The sequence below is a fragment of the Peromyscus maniculatus genome, chromosome 4, assembly GCF_049852395.1.
Source record: "Peromyscus maniculatus bairdii isolate BWxNUB_F1_BW_parent chromosome 4, HU_Pman_BW_mat_3.1, whole genome shotgun sequence".
In the NCBI taxonomy this organism is placed as follows: Eukaryota; Metazoa; Chordata; class Mammalia; order Rodentia; family Cricetidae; genus Peromyscus; species Peromyscus maniculatus.
Genome location: NC_134855.1, coordinates 122,288,738 through 122,309,335, shown reverse-complemented (window position 1 = coordinate 122,309,335; position 20,598 = coordinate 122,288,738). Strand labels below are relative to the sequence as shown.

The window sequence follows — 20,598 nt, the reverse complement described above, 5'->3', positions numbered from 1 at the left end:
CATTGCTCCATCCCAAGTTCCCCTTCCATTTAAGCTGTTCTGTCTGGTATTTTGTCCTAATACTGGGACCAAACCAAGATGTGTTCAGGACTCTGAGTCGCTTTTTCACCCCGCTGCTCCCTGGATACTGTGAAGTCTGATAAGTGTTGGTGCACTGACTGGGTCACTAAATAATTTAGATGGATCCATCTCTCAATCAAGCAAGCCACCTCTCCCTCCTGCAGCCTTGTGCCAAAGGAGAAAATGGGGACATCCTTCAGTGCTTTACTCAGAAGTTTTGATGTCTCCATAAAGTTCAATCACCCCTCAATGGGTTTTTATATCATAAGCTGCCTGAAAGTAGATCCCATTTCTGCATTAATGTCTTAGTAGATAATGCAGCCAGTTAAAAACCAAAGTTAGGACAAGAAAATGCTCGGCGTTGGGTTCTGCCGTCTTCCTCCAAATGAATCAGTTGCTTACATCAGTCATTTCTTGAGTCATTTCTTGACGGATGTAGTTAGTGTTTGTGATGGATCACCTGGGTGGCCCTCACTATGCCAGCCCCGTGGGCCATAGCTGGAGGGTTCAGGCTGGAGGTGGATGCATTTCCTGTCCACGTTTATCCTCCTGGTACTTTGTCCTCCTCTTTTCCTGGCGCAGGAGCTTTTCTCACAAGTCCAGGCCACCTGAGACCTCACCGGTGGCTGTTGACAGCTGTTACCAGGACCAGAACGGGTCCAAGACCTTCAGTGTCCGCTTGTGCTAGGTTGTAATTCCAAATACCACCTGTAGGTGTCTCCCTCTGACTCCAGAAAATCTTAATTTGAGCTTGACAAAGACTATTTTGTGAACTCCAAGTTACCCAGGAAGTTGGGCGTGGATGCGCAGCATGCCTTTTATCTCAGCTCTCAGGGGGCAGAGTCAGGAGGATCTCTATGAGTTCGAGACCAGCCTGGTCTATGTTGTGAGTTTAAAGAGAAGCTACCGTGGGCAGTAAACTGTATGTAAAGATTTTCAGAACAGCGCTCACAACATGACGTTTGGCAATGGTAGAAATGATCAATTATCTATAAAAACAGTAGATGTTAATTACACAAGGCTGTTGAGGAGTTGAAATGTGTCTAATGCTATTGGGGAATCGAGTTTTACATTTCGGTTATATGTAATTCGAGCATTTAAGTGTGTGTAGCCAACACTTACTGTATCAGACAGCCTAGCCTTGATCTCATCTTCACGTCCATCATTTCAGCAAAGAATAACCAGAAGAAGAAATTTAAAACAGCAACTGACAGGAAGTCTCCTCACCAATGTCAGAGTGGGTCACTGTGGGACAGTGATTTGGGGGTCACTGGATAGCTGCTGTGACCGTAGTAAATGAGCCTGAGTCTCCTCGTTTGTAAACTGGGGATAGTAATCATGACTTCGGGAACTCATTATAGTCTGGACATGGTGATGCAATCTGTAATCCTGGCACCAGGAAAGCTGAGGCAGGAGGATAACAAGTTTGAGGCCAGCCTGGGCTACATAATAAGACCCTGCCTCAAACAAAATAAAACAAAACAGCTAGCCTGTTTGAGGTCAAAAAAGCAAACAGATTAGTCAGGGGTCAATTAGGAGTCAATCTTTGGGTTATCTACATTAACACACGGTTCAAGATCAAAGAGCCTCACAGAAAAACACAAGAATAGGACAAAAATTGTCCCTACTGTTCACCCAGAGTTCCCAGATAGGAACATTTTTACCACATTCGTCTGGCTGTTTTATTTCTTCTCCTGTGTATCTGTTTGTGTATGCATATACTTTTCCTAAATCGAGTAAGAATAAGTTACAGTTATGACGTCCTTGACGACCCCCCCACCCCCCATCCCAAAGCGTCAGTGTGTAGTTCCTAGAGAGAAAGTGTCGTTCTAGACATAGCCACAGTACAGTTTCCAGGGTCAGGCAACTGACGTGAGTTGACACAATTATCTAATTGTGATTAGATGTCACCAACGGTCTCAGTAATGTCCTTTATGGCAGAAACAACATCCCAGTCCTCTGCTACACTCAGCTGTCCTGTTTCTGGTCCTCCAGTCCAAGCAGGTCTTCCATGACATTGACATTGGAGACAAACGCAGGCAGTGATCTTGCATCGTGTCCCTTAGAGTCCGACTGACGTTTCTTCGTGATTGGCCTCGGGTTGTACGCCTGCTGACAATACTAGGAAAGTAATTTCCTGTTCTCCTATGATCAGGAGATCAGTCACCAGATCTGGGAGGATAAAAATCTGATGATAAATATTCTGGGTAAGAAGGAAAAGTCTACAAGCATCTAGGAGCCTGGCTTAGTTCACACTAACTAACCACTGCAATTCGCTCAGACTTTCCAGGGACAGAGGAAAGGGCTGAAGGCAGAGGACTGACTGGGAGCCGAGAGAGCTGCACGAGAATAACGGCTAACACTGGAGCCCAGAATGAGCAGAGGCCGGGGAAAGTGCTGAAGGCAACAGAGCGAGCTTTTAAATTGCGTACTTAAAAAACTCTCATTTGTTTCTCTGACACTTAAAAAGAAAACACAGAAGGTGCCCACTGTGGAAAATACAAAAGGAATAAAGAAGAAAATAGCTGTGGAGGCCTGCAGCCCCTGAAGCCCTGTTCATCTTGTGGGCACACGCCTTCCCAGCATCCAGAAAAGCCTTTTCCAAACTGCTCTGGAAGTGGGAAAGAATGAGGAAAAGCCACGTCTTCCCGGAGAACAGTGACGCCATGCTCGCAGAGGCTAACCCGAGGGCGGCTCGTGTTTCCGACAGGGCTGCGTCTGTGAACTGGGAGGGCCAAGGGGCTGGACACCTCAGAGAACCCAGAGCTGCTGTTGCCTGTTTGTGGACCTCTCCAACTGCTTCCGCGGGTCTGGAGCTGAGGGGAGTGTGCTGATTTTTTTTTTTTTTTTTTTTTTTCCGTTTTTCGAGACAGGGTTTCTCTGTGTAGTTTTGGTGCCTGTCTTGGATCTCACTCTGCAGATCAGGCTGGCCTGGCCTCCAACTCACAGAGATCCGCCTGGCTCTGCCTCCCGAGTGCTGGGATTAAAGGCGTGCGCCACTGTCACCGGGGAGTGTGCTGATTTTTAAAGATACTGAGAAGAGGGAAGTGACCTGCAGACCCGGCATGTACTTCTGGTTCAGACGGAATGGCATGCAGGCTAAGGCCAGGCCAGGAAGAACCCTCCTTGAGGACAGAGCTGGAGGGGACAGGTGGGGTCCAGGAGCAGGTTTTGTTAAGTTGCTGTCCTCCAAGTCTGTGCAGCCCCAGGGAGAGGCCTGGGGACATCCTTGGTTGGGCCTGCAGGGCTGAGTACGGGCAACTATAGCAACTATGGGAGAATCAGGATACCCAGAGCAGGTCTGCCTGACTTTTGGGGTCCAGTTCACCCTAGGGTGGGAGACCCCAGGGCAGAGTGGTCGGGGAAGTTGGGAAGCAGTTCTCTGGAACAGGGCCTAATGGGGTGGGAAACGGTGGCCTCTTCCAGCATCTTTCAGCATATTTAACTGTGCACACACTGCGTGATATCTTCGAAACAGCCCTGGCAAATCTTCCATTCGAGGATTATACTCGTCTCTGGCAGACAGATGAGGAAACAGAAGGTAAATGGGATGGCAGATATAGTTTGTGCCTTGCCCATGTCTTCAGCCACCTGGTGGTGACCTCTGACCCTGCCTCTATGTGCCCATGGCTTTGTGTATCTCTGTGGGGTATTTGTGCATGCATGGCATGTGTGTGTGTTCACTGGGCCTTTTGAGTGTAGGACTCCAAGACAGTGAGGGATGCAGATGATGGGTTTGTATGCTCCTTAATAAGACTATTATTACTATTATTATTATTTCAGCGTTTTCAGACATGGTTTCACTATCTATCTCTGGCTGTTCTGGAACTCACCATCTAGAGAAGGCTGCCTTCCAACTCATAGAAATCCTTCTGCCTCGTGTGCATCACCATGCCCGACCAAGACTATTTTATTTACTTATTGAAATGTATTTTATGTGCATTGGTGTGAAGATGTCAGATCCCCTGGATCTGGACTTATAGACAGTTGTGAGCTGCCATGTGGATGCTGGGAATTGAACCCGGGTCCTCTGGAAGAGCAGTCAGTGCTCTTAACCGCTGAGCCATCTCTTCCATCCCAACTATTTTATTTTTCAATTGTGGCAAAACATTGAACTTTCAGGCTGCGGATGTAGCTTAGGGGTAGAGCACTTGGCTAGCATATGTGAGGACCTGAGTTCGATCCCCAGCACCAGACAAACAAAGGCATAAAACACTGAGTTCACAGCCTTTACCCTGCTGAGTGTACACTCCACTCTTAACTATATGCACCACATGTGACAGATCTCTAGAACGTGTCACTTTGCAAAACTGAAACTACACAGCTCCTCGTTTCCTCTGGCCCAGGCCCTGGTGACCACATCCTACTTTCTGTCGCTGTATATTCAACTGTTCTAGGAACTTTGTAGAAATAGCCTCATACAGTCTTGTTCTTTGGTGACTGACATTTAGCATAATGTCCTGAAGTCCCCTCCATGTTATAGAATATATCTGGATTTTCCTTTTCTTCTTTTTGTTTCCAGAGAGGATTTTACTATGTAATCCAGTCCGGCTTGGATCTCACTGTGGTGCCAAGCCTGGCTTTGAACTCATGGTCCTCTTGCCCCTGCTGCCTGAGTGCTGGGATTATAGGTGTGTGCTGCTACGCCTTGGTTGAACTTCATTCTATTCACGGCTAAATATCTTCCAGTGTTTTTATATTGACCGCCTTTACTGTTCACCTGTGGGTGGATATTTAGTTTCCTTTTACCTGTCGGCTGCTGTGGCTAACGCCGTAATAAACATGAACATGCAAATATCTTTTCAAGAGTCATTTGGAATATACCTTTCTTTCTTAGTTTCTTTGGGCAGCTACAACATAAAATCTTGGACTAGTGCCAGGCGGTGGTGGCGCATGCCTTTAATCCCAGCACTTGGGAGGCAGAGGCAGGTGGATCTCTATGAGTTCAAGGCCAGCCTGGGCTACAGAGTGAGTTTCAGGAAAGGTGCAAAGCTACACAGAGAAATCCTGTCTCAAAAAAACAAAACAAAACAAAAATCTTGGACTAGAAAATTTTTTTAAAGTTTTTTTTTTTTTTTTAATTAAAAAAATATATATCAGGTATGGTGGCGCATGCCTTTAATCCCAGCACTCAGGAGACAAAGACAGGCAGATCTCTGTGAGTTCAAGGTCAGCCTAGTCTACATAGCAAGTTCCAGGACAAGCAGAGATACACAATGAGACCCTGTCTCAAAAAAACAAAAACCTCAAATATTTATTTATTTATTTATTTATTTATTTGTATGGGTGCTTTTTATGCATGTATGAATGTGTACCACATGAATGCACGGTACTTGTGGAAGTCACCAGAAGGCATTGGATTCCTTGGACCAGGCATTTATGAGTTGTCATATGGGTGCTGGGAACTGAACCTAGGTCCTCTGAAGAGCAGCAAGTGCTTTTAACCACTGAGCAATCTCCCCAGTTCCTGGACTGGGTAATTTTAAACAACAGAAATTCATTTCCCATAATCTGGAGGCTGGGAAATTCAAGACTGAGGCTCAGCGTTGGGTGCCTCGTGAGGGCTTTCTCAGTGTCCTCTGGGAGGAGGGGCACTGTGTCCTCATGCTGAGGAGGCAAGCAGAAGGGCAAGGTGGCTAAAGGTTGCTGCACGCGTCTCTGAGAAGGTCCGCAAGCCCACCCACGGGGAAGCCTTAAGATCTCTCACCTCCTCGAGTCTCCTCCACCTCTTAATCACATCGGCTTTACCTGAAATTTGGAGGAAATGTGTTCAAATCACGGCGATCTAGACGTGTGAGGTTTGGCTTATGTATAGTATTCTCTTCAGAAAATTTCAGCAACTTCTATTACTGTTTTCCAGGGTGACTACCGAAGTTTATTGAGACAGTTTTGAGATGTGTTTTGCCCTCTCCCCGAAGGAGGTCCCTAGTGGTATTCTAGTCATGAACCCTTCCTTCCCATTGGTGCCTTCTTCTGTCTCTCACATCTCCACCCCTCCTGTGTACTTCCTGGTCTCACCACCCAAATTCACTCCAAGCACCGAGTCTTCATCATGGTCTTTTCTGTCGGGAACTCAAGGCCTGCCACTTCCTTCGGGTTCTGGAGTTCCCAGGTGGCTCTTCTGAGATCTATCGCTAAATGTATGAATGTGTACCACATGAGTGCACGGTACTTGTGGAAGTCACCAGAAGGCATTGGATTCCTTGTATGCCTTCTGGTGGGCACAGGTGGCTTCATTTATCACCCCTGCTTCTGTAGGTTGACTGGGTTTGGCTGGATGGAATTTTATAGAGGCATCTGCAGACTCTGCTGTGCTGATGTCCAGAACAAACAAGGAGTTCAAGGGCGAGAGGCAGGACAGGAGTCTGCTAAAGGATTTTTCTGGGATGGCACAGGGTCACCTCTACCACATTCTAGTTAAAAAAAAAAAAAGGTACTTTTAGGCTCTCTGGATACAGGAGAGATGGGGAAATTAATCATGTTATGGTTTCAATATGAGATGCGTGCACAAGCTCTTGTAGTGGTAGAACATTCAAGATGGGGGGCCTAGTTGGAGGAGCAGGCCCTTGGGCCCGGGTTCTCAGGTGCATCTCTTGCCCTTTACCCCTCCTGTCTCGCTCTGTGTGCTGTTGGATTGGCCTCTCTGAGCAGGCTCTTGCCACCTCGGAGCTCTGCTTCACCACTGGTCCACAGCGATAGAGCAGGCTGGCCCTGTACCACAGGCAGGAGCCCAGATACCACACTGCAGAAAAGCGTATGGGACAGGATATTTTTTGTGGGCCTCAGGGCCAGGACACAAGCCTAGTCAGTAGGATTTGAGAAATCCTAATCGTAGACTCCATTTTTGCCTCTGCTGAAGACAAATAAGAAAGTCTAGTCGTTTGTGTTAGACCTGTGAGCTGAAAATAGCGAAAAACCCGAGGAAGATTGATTTATCAGGATCCCATGTTTAAGTCCAGAGTGATAAGGCCCCAAGTGACCCCAAAATGTAGACTCAGCAGCTTTGACAGGACTTGGAGGGCTCAGAGCAGCACCGTTCAGCATGTTTGGGAGAATTAGAAACAAGCCCAGTGGGGCTGGCGAGGTGGCTGAGCGGTAAAGGTGCTTCTTGCCTTTGCCAACCCTGGTGACCATTGGAAGGCACGTTGCAGTAGGAGAGGACTGTCTCCTCCGTGTTGTCCTCCAACTTCCACATGTGTGTTGTCTAGGCTAGCCTGGGCAACTTAGTGAGACTTTCTCTCAACAGAAAAAGTAAAAGGATTGTGTGAGCATCTCGGGGAGAGAGTACTTGCCTGCCCTGTGTGGGATTCTGAGGTCCATCTCCAATGCTGAAAAAAAAAAAAATGTTTCTAGAGATGTGTTTAAGGATTGTGAGCCAAAAGAATTATTTTGGATTTCCAAGAAAGGCCTCAGCTACCAGTTATAAGTGTCTTTGTAGGAGAGAGTCATGGGAACCTGAAACACCTCACACAGGAGAAAATGATGTGATAATAAGGCAGAGAGATTAGAAGGTACAGTCCTTGGAGAGAGGTGGCCATGAGCCAGGGAATGCCAGACGCCATTGGAAGAGACAAAGGTTCTCCCCTGGAACCTCCATCAGACACGCTGATTTTGGGCCCATTACACTGATGTCATCCTCTCCATTTTTTGCTCCTAGACCTCTCGACAGAATGGTTGCCAGCACTCTCAAGGGAGTGATCCAAGAGACTGAGGCAGAAGCCACTGTGTCTTTGATGACCATGCCACATTTTACCATTCCCACACCAGATTATACGGTTGAGCGCTCAACATCGGAGGGAACTTCTGGGGGTCCAGCCCCCAGAGGGTAGGGTGTACTGGTGAAGGCTAGCTGTCTCAAGAGCAGCAGAAGGGGGTGTTGTGTGGCTGGAAGACCAGGATGAATCTGCTCTAGTCAGGCCACTCCAGTTCCCGGATGGAGAGCCTTTCCTCCATTCTGCTCATGCAGCTTCTGCCTCCGATGCCAGGGAGTAGAGGCCTCCTTTGGACACTGCTGGATCCTGTTACACTGTCACAGAGCAAGACAAGAACTGTGGAGGCTGTGGCAGAAGACAATGGCCTCCGTTGAGGAATTATGACGTAAAGGAACCAGCAAGTCCACAGCCGCCAGTCAGGAAACAATAGGTGTTTCCAGAGGGCCCAGGAGGTGCTCAGAAGAGGTGAAAATGCACACCACCAGGTCCGGCATTCCCTCCCCTCTCCGAGGTCCCTGACACTGTGCCAAGAGAGGAATGTCTCCGGGATCTGTCTGAAAAGGTCAGTTGTTAGGAGCACCGTCTTTAAAACCTGGCTTCTGACCTTCATGAAGTTTGCCCTTGCTCAGTTCGAGGTGGGACTTTCCTGATCTGTCTTCCAAGTCTGTGAAAGGTCTCCATCTAGATGCTGGCAGTGGGGGAAGGAATTATGGAAAGGTTTGAATGTGGCTCGTGACAGCTTTGTCTATTACCACAGCTCCTCCTCGACATCTCAGGGCCAGCAGAGTGACGTCATATCTCAAGAACTATATGTGAGTCCAGACACTTGTCTGTCAGCTGGGAGGATGAGGATGGACTTTGTTCTTGGGCTTGAGCCGAGCTCCCGGCCCAGGGGCTGGCTTTATTGTTGTCATATGTTATGAGTGAAGATTTAATTCTGCAATGATGTCTAACAGCCAGAACAGAGAGGGGAGAAAGCCCATTTCTCAGAACCTTAGCTGGAAGACACTAGCCCAGCTCTTTGCCTCTGCAGATACATTACGTAGATCTGGGGATTCCTGATGGGAATATGAAGAAAGGGCTTTTGTGGGGAGGCCTCTGTTGATCTGAAGCTTAAGGATCAGAGTTCGCCCTTCAAGGCCACCTGGAGTATCTGTGTTGACAGCTGCCCAGCTGAGCACAGGCCGCTATTCTGACCGAGCTTAGCCACTTACGTAGGGTGTGACCTTTGCAAGGTAGTCTTTGTGCAAGAGCTGGCTGGCATTTCTGTGGATGCTTCCTCTTCCAGCAATCATTTTGGGGAACTGTCTTCTTCCCTCCTTTATGGAATCAGCGAGGACATTGCAGGGTTGTAGGAAATCTTCCAAACCCCAATTTGCTCCCTGCTTTTATTTACTTGAATGTCTGAGGAACAGCAATGTGTAAATGGAAAAATTCCATAATTAAAATCAAATTTCAATTGCAGGGAGAACTTTGCCCTTGAAAGGAAAATAGTTGACAATATTTGTAAAAGAATAGCAATCATATACTTGTGCAGACTGTTACTCCCCAATTCCACTAACCTGGTAATTTCGAATTGGAATCTGAACTTCCAGAGCGTCTGTGCCAGAGACATCCCATTTGCTCCCCTATGGGATTTGCCTGGTCCCCCATCTATTCAGCTTAGTGTCTTGGGATGTTCGATTCTAAAGCCTGCATCAGTGGGTCCCTAAGAAGCTGTTCTAGCCTCTCCTTTGTGATAGTATCTGGAGGGCAGGGAGAGAGAGTCCCCATAATCTCTCCCTTTCTGGGTCCCTGTTTGTTGGGTCCATTTCCTGCCTCAGGCCACAGTTTCTGGCTGGGGCTTTCTCTGGGCTGCCACCATCTCTGAGTTCCAGAAGTTGCCACCTCACCTTTGGGAGTGGTCCCCTGACGTTGCTGGCCCTGGGATGAGCAATACCATGTACTGTCTCTGACCAGCATCTTTGTATACCATCTCTGTTAGACTCTTCAGACTGCCCAGGTGAGTGTGCTCTTTGCATTTCCAGGGACACTGGTCCATTCAGTATTCAAAGGCTCGTTTCGTACGGCGGCATCTTTTCACTCTCTGTGGTATTCTTTTCTTCTTTTGAAAGCCCCAAGGAAAACTTGAAGCTGCATTGGAATTGCTGCTATTTGAGCGTGAAAGCCCAGAGCTGGCCTCTGGGGCAGGGGACAGACTGGCTTTGTGCCTTCCTTCAGCGTAAGAACCAGCTGAGTTTTAGAAGTCTTGTCAGTGGGACTAACTGAGGATGGTTTTTTCCCCGAGGGGAACATCGCAGACTGCTCAGAATACATTCAAACTTATCCGGAGAGGAGGAAGGGAAGAGGAAGGTGAGGCATATGGGGAGGAGATAAATGATCTGTTATTTTATTTACTGCTGTGAACTTCAAATAGCCAGATTGGCAGGATGCGTTGGTGCAGACCTCAGAGGCAGGAACATCGCTGTGAGTTTGAGGCCAGCCTGATCTACATAGTGAGTCCAGGTTGGCCAAGGTTACACAGTGAGACCTTGTCTCAAACAACAACAACAAACAGCAAAACACCAGATCAAAAGTGCAGGACAGTACCTTTCCTGCTTCCCAAGGGAGCCTGGGAGAAGGCTCCCGGGAAATGACTTATGCTCCAAATTCCAGTGACAGTTACTAAGGCGACATCCTGGCTTAAGGGACGAGTCAACAAAAGACACACTGTAGAGCATCCAGTGGAATGCCATGGGGTTGTCAGAGTGGAGGGATGTCAACTGCTCAGGCAGATGTGTCCATGATGAGGAGAGCTGGAACGTGTCTGCTAAAGTCACACATTTGAAACTTAAGTTCCAAAGTGTCTGTGTTGGGAGCCGAGACCTCTGCCCTCCTGGCTTAACTAGTTATCCTGGGGGTGGGGCTTTTGAATCGAGAGTGAGTTGTAAAACTGAGTTCAGCCCAGACTTGTTCTCAGGCTTCCTTTCCCTCCCCGCCTTCTGCCGCAGGTTGATGCAGAAGTTTTAAGGATTCTTGTTAGACATCACATGCTCGGGCTCCCTACCCTTCAGAATCATGAGTTAACTGTCTGTTGGGTATAAATTATCCAGGCTTGAGTATTCTCTTATAGGGACAGAGGACAATAAAAGCTGGCTGCAGGGCAAACATAAGCCCGATTTTGTGGAAAGTGAATGGTCTGTATTTATTTAGCATGTAGAAACCCGTGGGCTGGGGTGAGCCGTATTAAGCCCATGTGAGAGGTATAGTGGAGAAGGGATAAGGGGAAGGAAGCGGACATGTGGGGAAAAAGAACCAGCAATGAACGCCACACGCCTCTAGCCCTCGCTCTTGTCAGCGTCTTTTGACGACCCCTCTCTTCTCTGGGCTATGTGAAGGTCCCAGGATGCTCAGCCCAGGGCCATCACTCCCATTTTCCAGATGTGAAAACTAAGCAGAGATGACATGAGGTTGTCTGGACCAAATACTGAACAGTTGCACTTGACTCCCATGGGGTGAGGGGCAGGCACTTGCTGGGGATCCGTCAGGCTGCCGCCAGTGTGGACCATGTCAGGAGACGAGTAACAACTCAGTATGCATTACTACAAAGCCTGTCTTCACGGAAGGGCTGCTCCCACCTGAGTGGGTTGAGTCCAGGGACCCAAGAGTGTTGAGGCCCTCTTTCTGAAGGGCCACAGGATGAGTTGCCAGTGACTGGTCAGAGAGGCAGCCCACAGAGGTCACTGCACGGAACCTCTACCAGACCTGTGGTGAGGGAGGAAGAAGTGGGGAAATACGTCTGCACCTCATCTCCTACCGTTGTCTCTATAGATGGGATCTAGGCCATTGCATCCCCACTTGGGTCCTGAGCCGTCTATGTGTGCAGGATGGTGGGAATGGGGTGGGTGAATAGCAGCTTTCTGGAAAAGCCAGCAAGTATCTAGAGCCATGCCTCAGAGCCGACAAAAAGGGGCAGTGCTTTGGCTCTGTCCCCTGGAATTGATGACATAGTGTCTATCAGCCATGTCTCCTTCCTCCCTGGCCTTTCCTCACACTCCTTGCCTTGTACAAATTATTCTTCCTTTTCTTTCCCCCCACAAAGTGAGAATGATTGGAGTCCTGAAAAGGTTTACAGTGCCCAGCATGTAACAGGCACATGACATCCATTTGCCGAAGGAAGTCATGGACGAGAGCCAGGCCAGGCAGAAGATATGGAATGGTGTTCTGGCCCAAAGCAGACTCCAGGACCAGCACTTTCTTGATTTCCACATGCGAGGAAGGGAATGGAAGGAGGGAGAGGAGAAGCCAATGGTGAGTATGTCAATGCTGGGTGCCAGTGTGGACAATGGGGCTCCTTCACATTGCTGGGGTCATCCAAGGAGCCAGAGTGGATACACCAGAACAGCCCTTCTGAGGAAGGAGAGAAGGGGATGCTGCGGGATTTATCTATTGGATCCAGATCTTCATCAGTGAGGTTTTCTCCAGTCTCCCTTGAGTTCCGGTCACGTGTGGGCTCTTCTGAGTGCGGGCTGAGGGGGCCTTGTGAAGCAATGCCTGCAGTGTGGCCCCGGGAGCTGAGCTCCTTTGGTGACTGTCCACCAAAGCACAGGCGAGCTCCGTGGAGAACTCGGGGCTGGGCAGGCCTATGGATAGCTGCACCCAGGCACCTACTAGAGAAACAGTCTTCCTAACGGAGAACCGCACACTGGGCACCTGCTGTGCTCATGAGGGCACACAATTTGCATCCACTCCTGGCCCAGCACAGGAGCCATTGCTATGGAGACAGATGCCCCTGGGGCCCTGTTTAGCATGGATGCCAGGCATTGTAAAACTGCAGAGACAAAACTGAGCCTAGCACACAGAAGGCACTCAAGAAAGTGTGCTGAAGGAACATTCCCGGCAGTGGAGGGGGTTGGGGAGATGGAGGGAAATGCAGGTGTGAGTGCAGTCGGGAGGTCTGACTCCGGTGGGTCCCAGTCTCTCCAGAGAGTTCAAAAGCAGATGGGGGGGGGGGTCGTGGTCCAGGCTCATCATCCCAGCCATGAAAGAGGTTGAGACAGGAGAATAGAAAGTTCAAGTTCTGTCTGGGCAACTTAGAGATTCTACCTCAAAATGAAAACTAAAAAGAGGGCTGGGGATATAGCTCAAATGTAGGGTGCCTGTTTAGCATTTGTAAGGCTCTGGGTGCAAGTTTCAATCCTAGTGTTGGGGAAATAAAGACGAGTGAGGCTGAGATGCAAGTATGAAGAAGAGGAAGGAAAAAGGACTTAATGGACGACTTTGGCCTTTTTCTGCAGAGTGGGAGCCAACTGTGGTACCCGAATTGAGTGTGGGAAGACTCTGATTAGGGGAGAGTGTGATGGAGCCTTTCAGCTACCCGACTGGACCAAGAGGAGACTTCAGAGAGACTGGTAGCTGCCCCATCCCTGCAGGAAAGCCGCAGATTGCTAGTCCGCTGGAGTCCTGGAGGACCATATTGGATCTTTAAGCTAGGCATCTCCTTGTCTCCTCAGCGGCCCGGGCAGCCTCCTGGGAAACTCCGATGACTTTATCCCTGTGCCTGGTGGAGGAAGGGATCCAGTGGGCTCATCAGGCAGGCCACACAGACCAGCCTTTGTGCCCTGTGGCCTACGGGAGGTGTAGGCAGTCTGCAGCCTCAGCGTCTGCTGGACTGCAACACAGACACTCTTTGTGGTGCCCAGGATCCAGGAGGCATGGGGGCGGGAGGCCTAGGGGCAGGTTCCTGTGGGCCAGCTTTTGGGTGGCATGTCGGAGGTAATATGATGGTCCTGTCAGAGATGTGAGGGTAAGGCATGGGTCCCTCCCCCTCCCCGCCCCTCTGTGTATGTGCGTGTATGCATGTATGCATGTCTTAGGAGAAGATTCCTTTGGATGAGCCTGGAAATCCCATGCAGCAAACAGACACCAGCTCCAGACCCAGTGGCCTGGCCTGAACGAAGGTCTCCTGACTTGCACCTTTGCTAACTAAAGCTGTCTAGCACCCATGACCCTCAGAGTCTTCTGGGCTTTAAATATCTCTGGAGCCAAGGTTTCAAATGCAAAACCACACATACTGTAGCGTCTCTGCCGGGATTCCTGGGGGCTAAAGGGAGCTGTACCTCACTCAGGCCCTGACCTCCCAAGGCCAGGATTCACTCCTCCTTGACTGATTTTCCTTCCTCCACCCCTAGCCATGTTTCTGGTGGAAATCCTCTCTACTTGGTTCAGCTGGGTCCCGGCAAGCTGCCAGGCCCACTGTTGGTGGGGGTCACAAAGGGTACCATGCTCAGAAGTGCCCCACAACCTGCTGCTGTCATTTCGATTGTTTTTTTCTTGAAGAGCCAGAGATTGAACTTCAGGTCTCGTGTGTGCCAGGCAAGTGTTCTACCAGCGAGCCTTTTCCAGCCCTTTTCAAAACTGTGTTTGGAGACAGGGTCTTAATAAGCTGCCCAGGCTGACTTTGAACCTGCCATACCTCTGCCTCAGCCTCATGAGTTACCATACCTGATTTGAAATTCTGACTGCACTCTTGCTTTTGGTTTGCATTGGACTCCATAAATGTGTAGGTAATCCCGCTTCAGGGGTGAGTGTTGATGTAACCAACCGTCTTATTAAATAAGAAACACAGAAACAATGTAAAAGAGAAAGCCAAGAGGTCAGAGCTCAGAGCTAAAATCTCACCCTTCCTCCTGCTGTGTCCCAGCTTCCTGAAAGAGAGCTATTTCCTTGTGTGTCAGTCGTTTCAAAGTCATTCTGCCTTCTCATTGGTTGTAAACCCAAACACGTGACTGCCTCGTCACTGTCTGTATGTACAGCCCTCTAGGTCTTAAAGGCATATGTCTCCAATGCTGGCTGTACCCCTGAACACACAGAGATCTATGGGATTAAAGGTGTGTGCCACCACCGCCACGCTCTGTCTATGGCTCTAATAGCTCTGACCCCCGGGCAACTTTATTTATTAACATACAATCAAAATCACATTTCAGTACAATTAGAATACTACCACAGGTGAGGATGAGGGCAGGAGAGGCAGGGCCACAACCCATCAGAGCCTTAGTCACCTCTCTGTCCCTGGGGATTTGAACTCAGGTCTTCATGCTTGCATGGCAGACGTTGCATTGACTGAGCTGTTCCCCCAGCCACAACAAATTATTTTGTAAATAATTGTTTCATGGGCCAGTGAGATGGCTCAGTGGGCAAAGGCGCTTGCTGCCAAGCCTGATGACTCGAGTTCAATTCCCAGGACCCACATAGTGGAAGGAGAGAATCAACTCCCACAAGGTGTCCTCTGAGCTCCACACATACATTATGGCACACATTCATGTACATGTACACACACAAGATAAGCAAATGTAATAAAACGATTGCTTCATTATAATTATACATGTTTACTGTGAAATTTTTAAGCATTACAGAAAAATACTAAGAAGAAGGTTAAAAGAAATTTGCCATGGTACTATCACCTTGATTAGCTTTTTGGTAAATACTATTTTTTTTATATATATACTTAAGTGTATGAGTGCTGGGCCTATGTGTTTGTATGTGCACTGCATTCATGCCTGGTACCCATGGCGTTAATAAGAAGGTGAAAGATCACCTGGAATTGGACTGAGGGATGGTTGTGAGCCACCATGTAGGTGTTAGGAATTGATTGAACCCAGCAGCCAGTGCTCTTAACCATGGAGTCTTTTCTGCAGTCCTGGTAAATACTTTAAAAATTAATTAAAAATCTTTTGAGATAATAATGTAATTTTAAAATTTCTCTTTCCTCCCTTCGAACCCTCCCATATGACAGACTCCACTCTCTTTCAAACTCATGGCCTCTTTTTCTTTAATTGTTGTTTCATTCATATGTGTGTGTGTGTATTTGGAATATATATAAATATAATAATGAAATATTAAATATTAATGTAGCCGGGTGGTGGTGGCGCACTCCTTTAATCCCAGCACTCACGAGGCAGAGGCAGGTGGATCTCTGTGAGTTTGAGGCCAGCCTGGTCTACAGAGCGAGATCCAGGAAAGGTGCAAAGCTACACAGAGAAACCCTGTCTCGAAAAGCAAAACCAAACCAAAAACAAACAAAATTAATGTAGTATATATTCCTAAATATATACACATATAATGTATGCATATTCCTAAATATAATTCCTAAACACACACACACACATGTATATATATACACACACACACACCCATATATAGCATATATAATAAATACAGAGATGACCATTTGGTATTGGATAACCGCTTGCTTTGCTCTTTCTGGGGGAGACTATTTCTCCTGATCTTAGCGTTCCTTAGTTGGTAAGTAGTTCCTTGTGCAGAACTGAGGACTCCCAGACTTTCCCCTGCCATCCTTGTTCGGCTCATGTTTAAGTGGTCATGTTGGTGAGGCCTCATGGGTGTAGTTTCTGACATTCCTGGGACATAAATCTCACAGCCAACTTCCTGTTCCTCAAGCTCTGACGATTTTTCCTCCCCCTCTTCTGGAATGTTCTCTAGGCTTTGGTGCAGGAGTTGTGTTGTAGATGTCTTGGGACTGGGCTCTGCAACTCTGCATTTTGATTGGTTGAGGTTTTCTGTAATGGTCTCTGTCTGTTGCAGAGAGAAGTTTCCTTGATGAGGGGTGAGGACTACGTTATCTGTGGGTACAAGGACACATGTTTAGAGTGTGTTAGTTAGGGACGATGCTGGTTTAGTAGAGTGGCAGTTGTAGGTTCTCCTCCAAGAGCTGTGACTTCACTGGTTCTGGGTGGTTGGCTGGGTTTCTACGCCCACGCATGGTCTCCCTCTTCCTGACCAGGTCTTCAGTCCAGTTAGAGAGCTGTTGGTTACCGCCAAGGTATGTGCACCACTACCGCACCCTTAGGGTTGTTGTGTCCTGCTGCTGGTGTAGTTCCTGTCAGCTGGGTAGGACTTGCTTTACTCCTTCAGAAGCTTGCATGGTGCCTTCTGGTTCCATAAAAGCTGGTCCTGGGGAGGGGGGAAGCTCTCAGGTCCTATCCAGCTTGGAGACAACACTTTTACAAACATTTTAATTTTTTTATTTTATATGTTTGGTTGTTTTACCTCTGTGTATGTCTGCATACCATGTGCATGCAGTGCCTGTGGAGGCCAGAAAAGGGTGTCGGATGCCGTGGAATTACAGACGGTTATGAACTGCCATGGAGGTGCTCTGCATCAAACCTGAATCCTCCGGAAGAGCAGTCAGTACTTTTAATTCCTGAGCCATCTCTCTGGCCCTGGTGAACACTTTTATAGTGTTTTTGTGTGTTTATATATGTGTATATTCATATTTATATCTGTACTCACATATCTCCATATACTTGTATGTTTTTATGTGAATATACATTATTATATAATACACATGTATTTATAGTGTGTGTGTGTGTGTGTGTCTGTGTGTGTGTGTTTAGCTTGCTATTTAGTCTTAGGCAGCTCAAAAATCCAGGACATATAGAAAGCTTCCAAGTTTTTGACAGCTATGTGGATTTCATTGTATTTCTACATGCTGACCCTTGACTGGCTTTAAATTCAAAATCCTGATGACTCAGCCTCTCAAGGGCTAGGATTCCAGGTGTGTGCTACTGCACCTGGTGGAGCAAATCTTTTTTAAAAAAACACTTTATTGAGGTATGATTGACACATAAAACTCTGTTGCTATTTAATGTATACAACTTGATGTGTCTAGAGATAAGCATATATTTGCATAATCAGCATTCAGTGTTACAAATTTATTCATGATCTCCAAATTTTCCTCCCGCCTACTTGTACTCCCCCCCTTTTGTTTAGTGAGAAAAGCACTTGGTGTTAGATCTGCCCCCCAACAGACTTTCATGTATATAGCACAGTATTCTTAATTGAAAGGTCCCACATGTATCTCTGGAGTTTTCATCCTGCATGTCTGACATTGTGCCCTTTGACCTTATCACCTCATTTTCCTCCTTCCCTAGTCTCTGGCCAGCACCATTCTACTCTCTGTTTTGACAGATTCCATGTGTAAGGGAGACAGTACCTTAGCATAGTACTATATTGCTGTAACTGGCAGGCTCTCCTTTTAACACTTTGTTGTGTGTGTGTGTGTGTGTGTGTGTGTGTGTGTGTGTGAGTGTGTGCAGAGGTTAGAGGACAACTTCCAAGATGTGGTTCTCAACTTTCATCTTGTTGAGCAGGGCCATTCTGGCTTCTGCTGCTGTAAGTACTCAAGGCTACCTGGCCTGTGGGCTTCTGGCCATCCATCTTACTTTTCTATTGCTGTGACACAACACCATGATCAAGGCAGTTTCTAAAAGTAAGTGTTTAATTGGTTTACAGTTTCAGAGGGTTAAAGTCCATGATGGCAGAGCAAAGGTATGGTGGCTGAGAGCTCATGTCTCATACACTGGGAGTCATGGGGTCTTCTGAAACCTCAAAATCTACCCCCAGTGACACACCTCCTCCAACAAGGCCATGCTTCCTAATCCTTCCCAAACAGTTCCACCAACTGGGACAAAGTAGTCAGACATATAAAGATATGGGGCCATGCTCATTCAAACCATCACAGCATCCTCCTGCCTCTGCTTCCCATCTTGTGTAGTACTGACGGGACCACAGGTGCACAACCCATATCTACTTCTTATGTGGTTTCTGAGGATTGGTCACAGATCATCAGGCTTCAGCCTTTACTCTCTGTGACATCTCTCCAGCCTTCTCCTTTTGGAAACCACATGATATTCCCTGCATGCACATGGCACAGTGCCTTTATCCATCTACAGAAATCTAGGGGATCTCCCTACTTTCCCAGGCTACCATGCCTAACACTGCATTGCGTGTAATCACTAGGGCATCCCAAAATTAATCTTAACTATTTCCACTTACCATCACCCCCATCGTCACCACCCTTATCCACAGGAATGTGCACTGGTCCTCCCTTATCCATGGGAAAAATATCCCAAGATCTCTAATGGATACCTCAAATCACAGAATTATCAAATCCTACATATGCTATTTTCTCATGCATTCATAATTATGATAAAGTTTAGTTTATAATTTAGGCATAGTATAAAACTAATAATAGTAATACCAACAGAACAGTTGTCACAATAAACTATAATAAAAGTTACATGAATGTCATCTGTTTCTCAGAATATCTTTCTTGGGCATGTGGCATGGATGTGCATACATGTTTATATTTGTGAGGGTACCTGCATACATATGTGCATGTGGAGGCCAGAGGTTGGTGTAAATGTGTCTTTTTCCATTGCTCTTCTCTTTATGTGTTGATGCAGGGTTTCTCACTGAACCTGGCGCTTACCAATCTGGTGAGTCTAGCTAGCCAGCTTGCCCCAGAGATCCTGTCTCTGTTTCCCTAGTCTGGGTTTGCAAATGTGTGGGTGCTGGGAATTAGAACTCTGGGCCTCCCACCTACATAGCAACCATTTTATCCATAGATCCATCTCTCCAGCCCTCATCTCTCAGAATATCTTATCGTGTAGAATGGCTGTCCATTTTTCCTGGGATGCTGTGAGATAATAGTGTCTTCACGTGAAAATGAACTGAGGTACACAGTGTAGGCATTGTGACCTCGCATAATGCTAACATTGGGTCTCTACCTATGAGTTCTACATACAGTTGATGTTAGCCCTATGCAAGGTCATAATGTCTCTATTTAAGAGTTCCTTGAGCCAGAAGATGATGGCACACACCTTTAATCCAAGCACTCAGGAGGCAAAGGCAGGTGAATCTCCAAGTTTGAGGCCAGCCTGTTCTACAGAGTGAGTTATATAGAGCTTCTTTTGGGGGGGCTTTCCAAGATGACTTGGGATTGGTGAGTTTTTGTAGCCTGATTTCTGGGGTAAACTCAAGGATTGGTGGGATTTCATGCTAAGGGACTGGTGGAATTCTGTGCTCAAGGATTGGTGGGTTTTCATGTTCAGGGACCTCAGGGATTGGTGGGATTCTGTACACAGGGATTGGTGGGACTCTGCGGCCTGACTCTGGTGCAAGCTCAAGGATTGGGGGGATTTCAAGCCCTGGTCCTGGGGTCAAGTCAGAGTCAGAGTGTTTTTTCCTTGGTCCTTTTCATCCTGTAACAGGTGATAGACAGTAACCAAACTACAGAAATCAAAGCCATGGACAAGACAGGTCTACCACAAAAAAAAAAAAAAAGTTTTTTTTTGGGCTGAGTCAGAGAGCTCCTGTCTCTGTCTCCGCTGTCTGCTTCCCTGTGGCATCGGAGCCAAATCTTCCCGGAGCCTTCCTCCTCAGCCAGGAAGCGCTGCCCTGTACCCTGCATTTCCATATATTTTCTGCCAAGAGTGTGGCTTGTTTCATCTGATGGTCTGTTACGTGTGAGTCCTAGCTAGCAAAGAACTTGCTGCATTCAGTGCCCTTAAAACTCTCATGGTCCTCCACTGACACATGAGGACATGGAGGATCAGAGGGCCTGACGGAACCATCCCTTCTGACTCTGAACAGTCCTCTTTTTTAAAATCATAACATGCTAAACCACACCTGGTCGTTAAGAGCCCTCTTTGGGGGCAGTTCTGGGAATTGCAGGGACAAAATCCAGCCTTGAGGCTGGTGGGGCAATGTGGGGGCAGGGCGCTTATGTCAGCTCTCTTCGCCCACGTGTACAAAGTCCAGACGCTGAAGCAGGCCAGTGGCTGCCTGGCTTTGCTGATCCGCCTGACCCAGCTCCTCCTCTCTCTTGTCTTCCAGCGATCTCCAGTGGAGTTTGGAAGACGGAATGAGAGAGAGGCGGGGTGTTGGGGCCAGCTTACGGGAAGTCTGCTCACGGAGAAACAGACGCCCCTCACTTCCAGTGCCTCAACTTCTTTTCTGTTGTTGCTTGTTTTAAACTGTTTGT

At 47.5% G+C, this 20,598-nt stretch overlaps 1 long non-coding RNA gene across 2 annotated transcripts; it reads left to right on the top strand.

Moving 5' to 3' along the window:
* The first annotated feature begins 2,155 nt into the window (after positions 1-2,155).
* Positions 2,156-18,825, top strand: LOC143273007 (uncharacterized). Of its 2 annotated transcripts, none has more exons than XR_013050805.1 (5): positions 2,156-3,211; positions 7,718-10,124; positions 11,854-12,062; positions 13,049-14,334; positions 14,760-18,825. It is a non-coding gene; the product is annotated as an uncharacterized LOC143273007 (long non-coding RNA). The 2 variants fall into 2 exon arrangements; XR_013050804.1 differs by having other exon boundaries at positions 2,156-3,601.
* Positions 18,826-20,598: the final 1,773 nt, after the last annotated feature.